This window comes from Triticum urartu, chromosome 2 (assembly GCF_003073215.2).
Source record: "Triticum urartu cultivar G1812 chromosome 2, Tu2.1, whole genome shotgun sequence".
NCBI lineage: Eukaryota > Viridiplantae > Streptophyta > Magnoliopsida > Poales > Poaceae > Triticum > Triticum urartu.
The window spans coordinates 4865925-4880850 of record NC_053023.1 but is presented as its reverse complement, the minus strand read 5'-3'; positions in this window follow the sequence as shown (position 1 = coordinate 4880850).

Genomic DNA, 14926 nt, shown 5'->3' with positions numbered 1-14926 from the left:
TTCTTGATACTCCACTTCCTAAATGTGACTCTGATCTTGGCTATTCAGGAAAATTACTGCAAGTATATAATCAGGTGACTAAAATATCTATCATTAATTTCAAGCATTTGCAGAATATTAGGAATGAATTTTCTTGAACAACTGCAAATGAATCCATCAATGTGGTGACGACTTTCTTAACCGTGTCATCAGAAATCAAGAAAAGGTAACCAGGAATTTCAGTGTTAGAGGCCGTTTCTCTTCCTGGTTTCTCTAAAATGTTAGATCATTGAATGAGTTGTATGCTTGTGAAAAGAAAAGTTCTGTGGGAATTCCTTCAATACATTTTCGTACTGGTTTTTAAAATATGATTATCCAATTCTAATGGTTTTATTGGGCTGTGTGCATCATCAAGAGAGTTCAGGAGAGCAACCATTTCTTGCCTTTTTGGAAGAAAAACTGCAAGCAAGAGCAATGGTGAACAATTTCTCAAATACTTCACATGGAACCTTTCATTAAATTGATCCTTCAAACATTCATAATAGTTATAAACCGTTTATTTAGGTATTCACGTTAGCTTTTCCTGAGGGTTAAATGCAGATCATACAGTTATCTCCTCGCCTCTTATGAATACTTCCGCCACCTTAAAAAAATCTGATGTGCATGCTTCGCATGTTACCGACTAGTAGTCTCCCCTTCTGTTGGAGTGAAGGATCTACCTCTACTGAAGTTTTGACATGCCTGCACGATGACGAGACAACCTGCTATGGAGAGGAAATCAATCTTCCATGTTCACATGAAAGGGCAGCCCATACAGCAGGAGAACAGTAGTTGCTGCTCTGCATAAGCTTAGCAACACTCCATTCTTACGTCTCATGATATATTGCTGAGTGGACAGAATTTGTTGTAAACAGAGCTTGTGCTACTGCTTACTACTCTATTTAATACCGGCCAATGTATTTTGCACATTTAATGTATCTCAGTTAACAAAAATTGTATGAAAATATGGTTAATTCAATCTTGCTAATCATCATTCCGTCATATTTCCTGAAGGGTCATATTGTTGTTGCCTATATCTTTATCATGCCTTTTGGTGCTGTTTTGGAAGCTTGACGGCTGAATGATATAATCCCCAGCGAGTTACAAAATATCAGCTGAAGGACAGAATGATTGATATTTGGCAGACATGAGGTGGTTACTGCGAAAGACATGTTCTATATGTAGCTACTAGTAGGGGGGTTTCAGAAAATGTACATCTACAAACCCCCACCTCATTCTGGACCAACCATGTGTTCCATCTGATGGCTCTGATTTGTTTTTCTATTATTTCATCTTAGGCTCAGATTCTATTGCAGCCCCTCCCAGTTGCATCTGGTTTCTACTCCGTCCATCGCAAAATGTAAGACATTTTATTACACTATGATAGTGTTAAAAAGCATCTTACATTTTGGACCAAAGGGAGTATTTTCCATCCCCTAGGTTTAAACCTAGTTTCATACGTGCAAAATTTAGAGGAGTATTGCTACACCCACGTAATGATAATTACAGTATGAACATAATAAGCAACATGGGGACTTCTGATTGGACATACGGGAAGGAAGGGGCCCACACCCATTAAATTCATAGGCGGCGGGAGGGCAGTGGCTGGGATAAAGAGTTAATTAGGAAGTTTACGCAAATTCCTTCATATCTACCCATAGACGTAGGATTTAGAATGTGAAGACTATCGTGATATCAACAAGTGGAAGCAACCGATTGACCCCACGACCGCGAATAAGCAGCACTTAAGTATCAGAGAGCTTACACTATGTTCATGTACTTAGCTGAACCTTTGGCACTGATCAGTTCCGCTTAATAGGATCGGAGCTTCTTCAGTGCACAATCAATATGCCGCTTCTTGTGTCTCCCTAATGCTCCGATGACTAATTGAGACCAATTCTACGCTGCACTTCATCTTCAATTCGACGAATAATTTCTCTCCAAGACTTCTTGATCAGCTCAGGAAAAATGCATCCTCCAAACTTGCTTCCAATCCATACAACATTTGGAATAGGAGGTGCACGAGGATTTACCAAGGATAAACAACTACGGAAAATTGATGCCGAGACATGATGTACAACCGTGAACCTTACATCTACACCGAACACATTATTTGGGTACCACTCCATCGTAACTCAATCAGCCTTGGAACACATTCGAGGTGAATGTATAACACAACTCCTCTTGCTATATGTTGTTCATTGGATAGGTGGTATGCCTCATGTTATGACGGGCATTGAGTAACATGAGGCTGACAATAAATCTACTCTTTATGGTATTAATTTTTAACCTAACTCAAACGTATGCCGGACAAAATTTCAACCATGTTTTGATTTTGGTAACATTGAGTAACTTGAGGCTGACAAGAAATCTACTCTTTATGCTTTGAGTAACATTGACTAACATGAGGCTGACAAGAGATCTACTCTTTATGCTTTGATTTTGGAAGAATATTGAGTAACATTCAGTAACATGAGGCTGACAAGAAATCTACTCTTTATGCTTTGATTTTGGTAAAAAATATTTTTCTAGTTTTATTTGGAAGAATATTGCAAGTCAATGGTAACCACAAAACAAGACATTTTAGCTTTCTGTAAAGTTGAGTCGAAAGACCTTACTGTAAAAAGTTCATGTCCACTGGAAGAATCTTGAAGGAGCCTTGTTGTTGCATTTCGTGATTTTATAGTAGATTTGATAGCCCACATATTCTTTTGTTAACAGAATAAAGATGGAACATATATTTTGTACATATATACAAACGTAAGTGACAGTTAAAATCTATAGTTTGTACAAAGTGTTTGCATGTAGGCTCCTCCTTGCTCGATGGACATATCTTTGGTGTAATCATGATATGCTATAATTGGTTTGAAAGCCGAATTTACTACGTGTGTACTTTGTTTGGCACAAGATTAATACCTACTTAGCTAGCTCTGGCTACATATATGGATTCCATGCACAGCTATGAGGAAATTGGCAATGTGGCATTAATTTATAACATGCTTTCTAGAGTAGTTCCCCTATGAGTTCATGAAGCGCCAGAGCATACATGTCTGTTCACTCGTAGTGGTTCCTTGCTGGATCAGTTCTTGTAACTTGTTCGAAATCCTATACATCTAGGAACAGGAGGTACTAGGGAATCTTGTAATACTATATATCTTTATGGACGGATGCACACACACCTATCCTTATAAGCATCTTAGATATAATGAACCGGCAAAATATCTTGAGATATTTCATTTCTTCTTTTTACTGTCGCCTCTCGAACCAAGCCTATATTAGCACCACCTCTACTAAACATGGACCAAATATACGGGTGTGGTCAACAACAACAACCATAAGGATGGTCATATGTGTTGGGCAGCTCTCTCTCTCTCTCTCTCTCTCTCTCTGGAGGGAGGTAGTTTTTTTCCGGCCGCACGTACAGCCTTTTCTTTTATCTCAAACTGGCTAGCACTTGCCCACACAGCAGGCTGCAGTACGGGCTTTTAAAATCCCAAGCTCACTCACGCACAGTGCCTTGCCCACCCTCCTACTCAACCGCGTCGATGATCTGCATATGCGTGCGTGCTCACAACGCAACCAACGTGCACACCGCGGCCACTCCAACAGATCACCAACGACCTAGCCTGCCTACCGTGGCCACTACGCCACACACACATGCGCACACACGCACGCACACACACATACACACACTATGACCCAGCCTCGCGGACTCGACCTGGCGCACCGACGCAGGTCGCACCGCCACGGACCCAACCTGGCGCACTGGCGCCGGTCGCATTGTGCTCCGTCACGGCTTATTCCCAACAGTATGATGTGTGCAATCTATGTATGTTGATTACAAATTTTCACAATTTTTTTTGGAGCGGAGGTCCCAGGAGCGGCTCCTGCAAAAGCTAGCAACCGACTGCACCGCTGCCAACCCATTACCTCCTCCCACTCGCCGTCGTCGGCTCACTCCACTTGGAAAAGCCTAGCGGTGGCCGTGGCAGGCGGGATCAGTTCCGCCGTGAGCTACCACAGATGTGCTTGGTGGGGGACGGTTACGCCGTTGGCTAGCACTGCCACCGGTGGGTGGACGTCGACGAGGTCGCGTGCTGATGCAGCTGCAAGGCGATGATGGGTGCTCATCAGGAGGACCAGGCACAACAAATATGGACGTTGGTGGTGTTTCTGCTGTGGAGCAAGGAGAAAGCCGAGGTAGAAGCCCCGGGTCGAGTGTGGCGGCTGCTGCTTGTTGTCGTAGAGGTGATGGAAAATCCAGTGATTTTCGTCTAGATGCCGAGCTGTGGCGAGTGTGTGTGCTTCTCTCTTGCAGCGTAAGGTGCCAGTGAGGGTCATCACGCGATTATGCTTGGTGGTCAATGACGGAGAAGCATGGCGCTGAAGAACGGCTCCGACAATCTATGCATCCACTGGTGCTCTAGATCTGGCGGCCTTTATCTGGGTGGGGATCTACAAGCTCCCGATGAAAGCCTTGACCGGACTCATGTCGGTGCCGGTGATGGCAACAACTTTGGGCGTTGTTTTCTCATCCTTGGGGCTTCATCGTGGAATCCTCTTCCTCAAAGACGGGATGGGGCTCTTCGGTTGAAAGCCTAATCTCTGGATAGCTTACGGAGTGGGCAATGATGGTGCCTTCGTCATTTCCTTCCTGAGTTCCTGGGGCGTCACATGGGAGAGTTAGTTTGCTTGTTGGGCGTGGTTTCTTCTTCGTTGTGTTTTGTGGATAATGGGGCAGCGTCCCCGGGAGGCTAATCTGCACCGAGGTCGGTTGAGGGCTTTGCGGCATTAATGAGTTGGATGTCAGGTCGGTTGATTGGCCCTACTTTTAGCGTACTATGAGTGTACTTTGTTTGGTAGAATAATAATAGTTGGCTAGCTCTTGTTAGCTATAAAAATTCCATTCGCGACTATTTGGAGGAAAATTGACAATTTGGCATGAATTTGTAAGATGCTTCCTAGAGTAGTTCCTCTGTTACTGTGAGCACATGAAGCACAAAGCACACATGTATCTTTGCTCATGGCAGCTCCTTCCTATATTGCTTACTCCGCAATGCATACATCTAGGAATAAGAGCTATCAGGGATTCTTACGTTACAGCCACCTCGTGTCGCACAGTGTCTCGTGAACTACAATTATGTGGTCACTAGAGTTGTGCACATCACAATCAGGACATTGTCGCCATCTCACATTCAAATCGTGGATGTCGTGACCATAATGAAGTTTTCACACCCCAGACTTGAGCAACCTTAGAAATCCAGCTTCCACAATCAGAACTAGGGAGTAGCCTGCCTCCCGTCATAATTGAGTTAAGTTATCGTGCCACTCCTCACTCTCACATCGCGTTGCAATCTTGCTCTCACCAACTTCAAGCTTCGGTGCACATGACATGCAGAGTTTATAGAATGTATTGTCAAGATTTTGAAAACGTCCTACTAATTCTTAGCATATAGGACAAGATTTTTCTACATCAAAGTATAATCAAGAACCAAGTAGCGATAGCCCTAGCTCTTGAGGTAATAGGATCATTGGCCGGAATCAATATAGATTAAGATCCTTCATGTAGTTCTGAATCCTCAGCCCTAAATATGCCCCTTTTGCAAAAGAAAAATGATGACTTGTATGTTTTGCATTTCCTTCTAAATCCTGATTTTTGTAGGAATAATTTGTGTGTTCTGGATATAAATGGAATATAAATCAAATATTATGGAATAAGTGTTCTTCATGAAGGCCAACTTATCGTTGCAAGATCTGGTTAAGAAAGCCATCGATGTGAGAACCTTGTTCTGGATGACACATGTAGTTCCTTAAGGTCGAAAGAAAAGAAGAGTGCAGTACACATGAAGTTCCTTATGGCCGCAATGTCTTGCTGGTTCCAAACCCTGGGCACAATTCCCGATCAAGATCAGGTGACACGATCGACGATCTAGCTAGGTCGGTGAATAAGGTCGTGTTAGGCAGCGATGTGCATAGACAGCTCGATGATTCAGGGCAGTGGCTCGACCTTCGCTTGGGTGGAAACATTGGTCACTTGGGTGGTAGGTTTTTGTGGGCTCGGTCGAATTACCGACAGCGGGGCAGTTTGACTTTATGCTGGGGTGGCGACCCGAATATGGTGGTGGGGCGATCATGGTCTGCAGGTGTTTGCCCTGAGCAGCTTGTGCTGAGGAGTAGGGCATCGGAGGCGGCGGGGCCTCGAGTTTGTAGTGGGCCCGTCCGTGTCCCATGACCCACTCTTCCTCACCATTAGCCAATCTGTTTTTTCAGATTGACAAATAGTTTGCATGGTTAATGCTTATCGTTTTTCAGATTAACATGATGTTAGCACTTCCCCGCAAAAAAAGAAAACAAAGCACAGTGAATCAGTAACCTTGTATACAAGACAATTAACAAATTTACTACTTAGATGTTCCTTTAAGAAACAATTGCGTCTCAGGAAAGATGAAGGTAACGACAATTCATTCATTTTAGTGTTTGGCAAGCCTTGTTTGAAGCTCCAACATATATAATCTACTTGTTTCGTTGAAATTCATAGCCATACAAGTAAATTTTACTTAACAGGATATTCTTAGTTTTCTTCTGTAATGGTAAATAAGTATTGCTATATTTTGATATCAATTTTATATATAGACTTTATGTATCGTCGTGTGTCCATCATTGACTCTTCGTCCCTCTCATGTCCAAATCCTGGCTCACCCCCTGGGCATGCTAGAGCCAGAATATATATATCGGTGTTTCATTTCGCTTGACAGGATTGCCCGGAGCGTGAAGATCATTGTTTCCTCTTGCTTGCCTGATCGGACAATCAGAGGATGAAGATGGAGAGGGTGTAGACAACCCAGATAGAAATGAAGAGGAATAATCCCCGGGTGAGGAGTATTTCGCTTGCCCAGACCCGGACATACTCACGTTGTTGTTGTCTTTCACTAGAGAAATTGATACTGGAAACTGAAGATTACAACACCTGCCTGTTCGCGCCAGCCTGATGACCCTGTCGATGTCCGATCTGCATCCGATGGTCTCCAGCTCCGCTTACCGTTTCGCCAAATGAGCTTCAACCTCTGTCGCAGATCGCCCATCCAACGGCTCATCGCGAACCAGTGTCACTATTGCTTTTCAGACCAATCATTCACTACTGTTCGCTGTAGTTCGTTTCTTCACTTTTCCGTTGGCTTATGAGGTTATAAAGCCCTCATTGTGGATCGGAGTTGGTATGATATTGTGTATAGGGTAAAGAAAAAACCTAAGCCACCACTTTGCTCTGAGAGTAAATAGCATAAAGCTACTACTTTACAGGTTATGGTTTCAAAAAACTACCGCTTTTAAATTTTTCTCAGATAACTACCAAGTCAGGAGCCGGCTGTTTTAAAAAACCCAAAACGCCAAGTGCTTATCAATTGATCACGATTATGACAGGTGGGCCCAATGCGTAAGAGCTCTAATTGTTTGACCGTTTGTTTGACCGTTAGGGGTGGGCCTGCATACAAATTTAAAAAAGCAATCCGGTCCCTGCATTTTTTTGTAAAAAGCAATCGGGTGCCTGCTCTCAGATCAGCGCAGCCAGTGGCCCTCCTCTCGCTTCCGAGCTCCACCTCGTGACCCAGCCTCCTTCGGCCGGTGAGCCGCCCGCCGCCGGCGCTCACCGGGGCTCAACCCCGGCCGCTCCTCCGCCTCACCTCCTTCTCTCCCGCCTGTCTACACCCGCCGCTTAGCCATGTTGCACAACGCCATCGGGCCAGTGGCCGCCTCTACACTGGCTCCCCATTGCGGGCGGCGACCCCCTAGCGACTCCCGATGGCGCACGACGGCAGGGTGACACGAGCAGAGGCCCATGGCGGGCAGCGGTTCCTCATGGCGCGCGGCAGCACGGCGACCCGTGCCGGAGCCCCACGGCAGCGAGGAGACTCCGGGCGGCGCGCGCGGCCGGTGCCGGAGACTCTAGGCAGCGCGGACGGCAGCGAACCCCGCTGCGGAGGAGGCCGGTGAGGGCGGTGAGCTACTTGTCACCAGGAGGGCCGGCGAGCTCCTACCAGCAGTACCAGCTTAGGGGGGCTTGAAGTGGCATAGGGCAGCGGCTGGACGTGGCATAGGACGGCGGTGTGGGCCAGCAGTGTGGCCGGTGGCCATGGCGGTTCTCCGGCATTGTTCGCGAGCAGGGAGAGTGGAGGAGAAGAAGGGACGCATAGAGGAGAAGAAAGAGATGACTAGAGATGAGAAGAGACACTGACATGTGGGCCCACATGTCAGTTAACGGTCAAGCAAACGGTCAAACTAACGCTTCGTTTAGGTGTGGGTCCGACCTGTCATAATCATGATCAATTGATAAGCACTCGGCAATTTGGGTTTTTTGAAACTGCCGATCCCTGACTTGGTAGTTATCTGAGAAAAATTTAAAAGCGGTAGTTTTTTGGAACCTTAACTTATAAAGTAGTAGCTTTATGCTATTTACTCATGCTCTGAATGGCTGATAGGCGTCTCTGAAATCGCCGCAAATTCTCGCCTTCGACTCTCCAAAGATCACTATTTTTTCTGTCTGAACTTGCGTTTTAAGTTGTAACTAAAGATTTGTCCGCTGATACTCTGAATCTGACAAAAGATCAGCTGGACTACTGGCAGCGGCTATGCCAGGATAGTGTTCCAGCAATGCCTATGCATATATTAACTCTAGTGTAGTACTGTATTTGGAAAGGCCTGAAACTGCTGCCTATGCATGCTTGGAATTCTCATTGAGGGTTTTGTCTTGTTAGGTTTAATCTTGATTCATGTATCTGCATGTAGTTTAGATGATTAGGGAAGTGTACGTAGGACAATGATGCTTCAGCTATGCGCGTGAAGAAGGCGAGACACCAGGATGCTGTGTGATACGGCGAGGCCGTGAGAAGCGGCGAGACGCGACGAAGTTGGAGTGCAACGGGCTACGATCAGGTTGAGCCGGTCGTGTGCATGCTAGTTTGGCTGGGTCCGTGGTCGTTGGTGTGGCTGCGTAAAAACTGAACTTGGTCATTCAATTAGCTAGGAGCAGTTAGCTGCATGGGTGTCATTAGCCTAGTCGTCAGGATCCTGGAGAGATTTCTGGACAAGGATAAAATCGTGGGTTAGTGGGACTAATGGCCGAGTGTGGCAGCACGGCAAGGCTATGGGTGAGATAAACCCTTGTGTATATATGATGCATTGAGTGAATGAGAAAGGAGGCCGTGAGGGCTAGAGCAGCAACATGTAGCCACTGTATTCATCAAGGACGGAGCCTCTCGGCAAAGCTAACGGATGGTCTGTTCCTTGGTGTACCTGTGTGTGTGTAGTGTGCGTTCAGGTGTTCTTGAGAGAAACCATAGAAGAGAGAAGAGAGAGTTGTGCGAGGCAGCTCGAGGTAGAAGAAGAAGAGCGGCGCTGCGAGGAGGCGGCGCCGAAAATTGGTATCAGAGTCTCGTCGATCCGGCGACGGCGGCGTGGCCGACTCCATGTGAGGTGGAGGATGGCGGCATGAGAAGGAGGATGGTGGCCATGCGGTGCCGCTAGGTGGAGATGGCAGCGCGAAGCTGCCGCAAGAAGACGACGGTGCGATGCCGTTGAGAGGAGATGATGGTGGTGCTATGCCATCATCTCAAGGAGAGTCGGTGTGATGCCGACGGCGGTGGTGCGATGTCATCGCCATCATGAAGAGTTGGTGTGAAAGCAACAAAAGTTGCAGTGTGATGTTGCGGCAAGACGGTGTGGTGATCGGCGTTGCGACAGCATCGTCCACGTCAAGAGGTGGCCGCCGCGTTCGGCAATAGTACATGGTGATGGACGCTGGCGCTGTGATGGTGTCGGTCCACGGCAAGGTGTGCAGCGCCGCGATGGCGTCGTCAAGTGGCAGCGGGTGAAGCCGCGTGAAGATTGGAGAATCAAGATTAGGAGGGAAAATGTTAGGTTTGATCTTGATTCATGTATCTGCATGTAGTTTAGATGATTAGGGAAGTGTACGTAGGACAATGATGCTTCAGCTATGCGCGTGAAGAAGGCGAGACGCCAGGATGTCGTGTGATACGGCGAGGCCGTGAGAAGCGGCGAGACGCGACGAAGTTGGAGTGCAACGGCTACGATCAGGTTGAGCCGGTCGTGTGCATGCTAGTTTGGCTGGGTCCATGATCGTTGGTGTGGCTGCGTAAAAACTGAACTTGGCCGTTCAATTAGCTAGGAGCAGTTAGCTGCATGGGTGTCATTAGCCTAGTCGTCAGGATCCTGGAGAGATTCCTGGACAAGGATAAGATCGTGGGTTAGTGGGACTAATGGCCGAGTGTGGCAGCACGGCAAGGCTATGGGTGAGATAAACCCTTATGTATATATGATGCATTGAGTGAATGAGAAAGGAGGCCGTGAGGGCTAGAGCAGCAACATGTAGCCACTGTATTCATCAAGGACGGAGCCTCTCGGCAAAGCTAGCGGATGGTCTGTTCCTTGGTGTATCTGTGTGTGTAGTGTGCGTTCAGGTGTTCTTGAGAGAAACCATAGAAGAGAGAAGAGAGAGTTGTGCGAGGCAGCTCGAGGTAGAAGATGAAGAGCGGCGCTGCGAGGAGGCGGCGCCAACATGTCTCAGGCAATCATTCTGTTGTTCTGGGGGAAGCAATCACTCTTGTTTGTGTGTGGCAGCATAGTTATGACTATATAATGTATTGCTCTTTGTTCACCGGATTCACCGGTGTAGAGTTCTAAAGGAACAAAGTTTCTAGTATAATTCCCCTAAATTCAAACAAACTGATGATCAGGCTTGTCTTGCTCTTTTCTTCTAGATTCTGGAAGAGAAGAAGCTAGTCAAGTTAGTTTCGGGTTCCAGCTGAAAATCAAGGGCTTTGCAGCATTAATGAGTTATATGCCAGGTTGGTTCATTGGCAATAGTGTACTATGATTGTACTTTGTTTGGTAGAATATTAATAGTTGGCTAACTATAAAATGTCCATGCAACGACTATTAGGATTTAGGAAATTGACAATTTGGCATGAATTTGTAAGATGCTTCCTAGACCAGTTGCTCTGTTACTGTGAGCTCATGAATCATGAAGCACACATGTCTCTTTCCTCATGGCATCTCCTTGCTAGAGTCCTTACGGCACAATGCATACATCTAGAGGTATCAGGGAATCTTATGTTACAGCCTCCTCCTGGATCGCAAAGTCTCGTGAATCACGATTATGTGGTCACTAGCGCTGTGCACATCACAGTTAGGACATTGTCGCCATCTCTCCTTCAAATCGGGGATGTCATGCCATTAGTCAATTAGCATGCCTCCCATCAAAATTGAGTTAAGTTATCATGCCACATCTCGCCCTCACATCACGTTGCAACCTTGCGCTCACCAACTAATTCGAGCTTGGGTGCACGTGACGAACTCACCATTGTCCGACCTGCAGTTTGTAAATGAAAGACTGCAAATTGATGCAACATCAATGCAAATAAGTTGTAAATGAAAGACTGCAAATTGATGCAACATCAATGCAAATAAGTTGTAAATGAAAGACTGCAAATTGATGCAACATCAATGCAAATAAGTTGTAAATGAAAGACTGCAAATTGATGCAACATCAATGCAAATAAGTTGTAAATGAAAGACTGCAAATTGATGCAACATCAATGCAAATAAGTTGTAAATGAAAGACTGCAAATTGATGCAACATCAATGCAAATAAGTTGTAAATGAAAGACTGCAAATTGATGCAACATCAATGCAAATAAGTTGTAAATGAAAGACTGCAAATTGATGCAACATCAATGCAAATAAGTTGTAAATGAAAGACTGCAAATTGATGCAACATCAATGCAAATAATCAGTTCGTAGAATGCAAGCGTTGTATTGGATTGGGCAAAAGAACTCAAGCTAGCGCTGCTGCTGCCCATTTTTGATTTAGCAGAAGAATTCAAGCTAGTGCTGCTGCTTGACATCTCGCCAGGGGCATCTTCTCAGCAAAACCACCACTGTGCTGCACAACAGCATATTTTACTGCAAGAAAATGAGTTTCGTAGCAAGAAAGGAGCATGCTACCATGAACAATATGAAAAGGTCCTCCTAATCCTTAGCATATAGAACCAGAATGCACTGTCTTGTTCGGCACACAGAGTAATTGTTTTATCATTGATCCCGGCCAGGTACATCAAAGTGATCAAGAAGCAAGTAACCATAGCCCCAGCTCTTGATGTAGAAGGAACGTTTGCTGGAGCCAATATAGATGAAGATCCCTCATTTAGTTCCGACTCCTCAGCCCTAAATATGCCCCTTTTGCAAAAGAAAAAAAGGACATATGTATGTTCTGCATTTCATTATAAATCCTGATTTTTGTAGGACTAATTTGGGTTTCCTAGATATAAATGGAATATAAATCGATTCGTGCTTTATCTCCAAAACTAGGTCTTCTCCTCTCGCCCCATCCAAAATGAGAGGAGCCACCACCGCTCCTCTCCTCGACCACCTCCCTCCCAATCTCATCCCTCACTATCTGATCTAAGGCTTCGAGCCGCCGCCGCCCCTCTCCTCTCCGTAGCCGAAGCTCCGTGGGGCAAAGCACATGCGGGGGATGGTGGTGGCGGTGGGGCCTTCCTCCACCTCGGCTCTGGCATGCGGTTGTGGTGGAGCTGCGCGCGGGTGTCCTTTGCATGTGCGCCGTCCGGCGTCGGCGGCGTAACGGTGAGGGGCCTTCCGTCGTCGATGGCTTAGCCAGACGGGGCAGCGGTTTCGGGTGGTGGTGTGGTTTCGGTCATGCGGTCTCTCGGCAACAGACATCACCCATGGGCGTGATGGATGACGGAGGAGGTCGATCTGGTGGTCCAGTCGGGGATGGGCATGACTTTGCTAGTGAAAGCTTGGTTCAACCTCGGCCAGAACCGTCAACGGTGGTGCCCGCGGGCGTTGTTACTTTGTTGGAAGAGACGTAGGGCGATTCGTGTTCCCTCTATGCCCCGAGCGAAACCCCGGATTCGGGCTTCCCGGATCGGATGATGGCGAGGTTCGTGCGTCGGTAACCCCATCGGGTCATAATCTTTTGGGGTTGTAATCAGCTAGAGGGATAATTGTTTTGCTTGGTTGCTGGGCGCAGGTCTCCGTATGCTTCTCCTGCGGTGATCAAGATGGAGCGGCATGCAATCTACAATATCGACGATGACGAGTCATGGTGGCAAGGTGCAGACGTGCAGTGGGGTCTCGGTGAAGACATGTCGATAAGCACTGTGCCCTCTCCAGAGGAGAGACAGTGGTGTGATCTCCACACTGACTTGTTTCAGCTACTAGTTCCCAAGATTTCTTTCATAGATTTTCAACACTTGAAAGCTGTCTGTAAGCAGTGGACCTCCAGCAACAATAGCATGATCCAGGATGCAAAAGTGTCGCCATTGCTCATGACAACCCGGCCAGTAGGAAGGACCAAGGAGGATCTTCTCGAGATCTTTGATCCGGTGAGTGAGAAGAAGTACAACATCAAGACAAAGATCCCAGCTTCGGGTCTCAAATCGCAGGGTTCGCAATTACTGCATTTCACAAAGAACGGCTGGGTTATCGTGTCGAGAGGCGGCGACCACATGTACTTTCTAGTGAATCCCTTCAAGAATTACCCGGATGGCGGCCATGTGATTGCTCTTCCACCTCTAGATATCATTGGCCTCAAAGGATTGTCGTTCTCTTCTGTGTCGGGTTCTCCGGACTTTGTGGTCCTTGCCTTGGGATCCACGGCACGAAACCATGTTGTCATCATTCAAACATGGCGAATCGGAGACAAAGAGTGGAAGGAAGAAAGCTTAGGCAATGAGGAAGTGCCGTTCATCATGGCATCTCACAGCCCCATCTTCCTTGACGGCATCGTCTACTTCCTGGACATCAATGGCAGGCTCGGAGTCGTGGACTTGAACGCAGATGAGATGGAATGGAAGGTCCTCGACAAGCCAGATCAACCGATACGCGGAAGCGATGATGTGCATACAATCTGCGAGTGGGACTACAGCTATTTGGTGGAGTGGAAACGTGAGTTGGTCGCCATTATCCAAGAAAGCGAGTATGGGTTCAGAATTTTTAAGCTCGATCGATCTAGAATGGTTTGGATGGAGTTGGAAGAGATGAAGGACGCTGCTGTGTTTTGGGATAGAAGCAATGCTCTAATTGCAAGGCCGCCTTGCCAAGGGGATTTGTGCAACAAGGTGTACCTCCCCGGCTATACTGAGACTGACAATGGTGGCAGGGCGCAGGTCTACTACTGCTTGGAAGAGCAAGATTACTACCCTTCCTTCTATGCCAAGGAGCCCATAAACGCCATATGGTTCTAGCCAAACATGGAGGACATTCTTGATGGTGTCTGTTAGTTAGGTCACTCGATTAGGTGGCTGCCTCTTTTTTTTTTGAGTAGTGTCCTTATTTTTATTGTGATGTAAAATTTCTGAACTTTGGTATGGTCTTGTCTTGCCGGTCAGCAAGGATGTTAGATACCTCTTTCGGGCCAGCTCTTATATTCAGCTAGGGAATGGCTGTGCCACATCTTTCTAGAACGACCATTGGCTGGAAGGACAGGTACCGGCTCCGTTGTATTTCAACCTGTTCAAGCATAGATGAAAGCGCAATGTATCGGTGGTGTTTCCTCTTACTAATCGAATTTGAATTACACTGATCAGACGCAACCCAGGACTGGAGGTCCTTCAGGAATAATATATATGAGATGGTATCACCGGATATTCTCCCGATGGGCAAGATGTGATAACTTGGAAATGAACCACCGATCACCAATATATAGCTCAGAGCATAGTTGCCACGAATTCGGGTCGACCGGGTAGAGGAACGGGGTCGCGGGTCGAGGGTCGCCACCCCTGCTCGGTGATGGATGATGTTTGATGGGAGCGCGCATAATGATGGCGCTATCCAGCGTCGTGATGGCATCGACGATAGAAGGGAGGCTGGC